The sequence below is a fragment of the Antrostomus carolinensis genome, unplaced genomic scaffold (assembly GCF_000700745.2).
Source record: "Antrostomus carolinensis isolate BGI_N321 unplaced genomic scaffold, ASM70074v2 scaffold4962, whole genome shotgun sequence".
NCBI classification, from domain to species: domain Eukaryota; kingdom Metazoa; phylum Chordata; class Aves; order Caprimulgiformes; family Caprimulgidae; genus Antrostomus; species Antrostomus carolinensis.
Genome location: NW_010298805.1, coordinates 33,966 through 35,155, shown reverse-complemented (window position 1 = coordinate 35,155; position 1,190 = coordinate 33,966).

The window sequence follows — 1,190 nt, the reverse complement described above, 5'->3', positions numbered from 1 at the left end:
CTTTGAAACTGATGGATGTTTGTAGTTTTTACAAAAGATGTATTAAAGATTTATGACGGTGTGCGACAGCTTTGTTGTATGTAGTTGTTATATAGCCATAAATATGTCTTTAAAAAAAATAAAAGAGTGACAAAAGTATCTCTTAAAAAACCGGTGTCCCTTCACAGATTTTCTGTTTCTTTGTTTCAGGCAGCTGTTAACCTGTAGGTCCTGTCAAAAATAAACTTTTGATGAAACCTTAACTAAGAATCGCTGTCTTAATATATCTAGCAGAGCTTCAAGTAGCTCTTATATTTTACTGGCTCCTCAATTTATGCCTTTTCAGGTCACTATTCTTAGATTTTAGTCTCTAGTATTAGACTACAGCTTCATTTCACTTCGTCAGATTAAAATTTTCTTGGACCTAAATGACTTCCAGGTCATACAGAAAGACAAAATTATCTGTGTTGCTTAGACCTATTTAAACATCAAGCAAAGGTGTCTAACGATGCCTTGTGTTTTAAACATTCTTGCTATTGCCTTGAGAATTAAATTTATGAAAATTCAAAAGGTGTTAGAATGACTGTTATATATAAAATGGAAAGTAACCACAACAGTTGTCCTTGCAAGTTTTTTTTTGTTTGTTTCTGAGAATTCTAGCATACTTTTAGAAGAGCTATATCTTGCTGTTTGAACAAGAAGCCTCAAAATTCTTTAAGAACAAGATTTAAGGAGTAAAGTTCTGCTATTAGGATTTCTAATAACTGATTTTAGGAAACCGCTTTACTCTGTATCTGGGAGGACTGTCACTACAACGTCTCACATGATTTATTCCATGATGCTCTTTACTTTGTTCCACTTGTCTTTTCTTTGTACTATATTTGGTAAGGGAGCAAGAATGGGATGATGTGTTTGTCTTAATATACATTTTGGCCTGAAACACTGAATTGTTCTTTTTCCTCCTCCTCCACTAATGTGCAGTACTTTCAACTAAAAGTCTCAAGAGAACAGTTTAATCATTGTTAGAAAATGGAACCTGTTGTCCAAAATGCAACTTTTCCTATTGTTTGATATTCTGTAACTCTATTGGAAATATGTTAACAGCTTTTCATTGGGGTAGGATTTTACAAAACTTAAGTTTTACTGCAGAACTCTTATTTGATTTATTTTTTCCTTTCTCTTGTAAAGGTAAGAGGAAAGCAAAAAGAAGT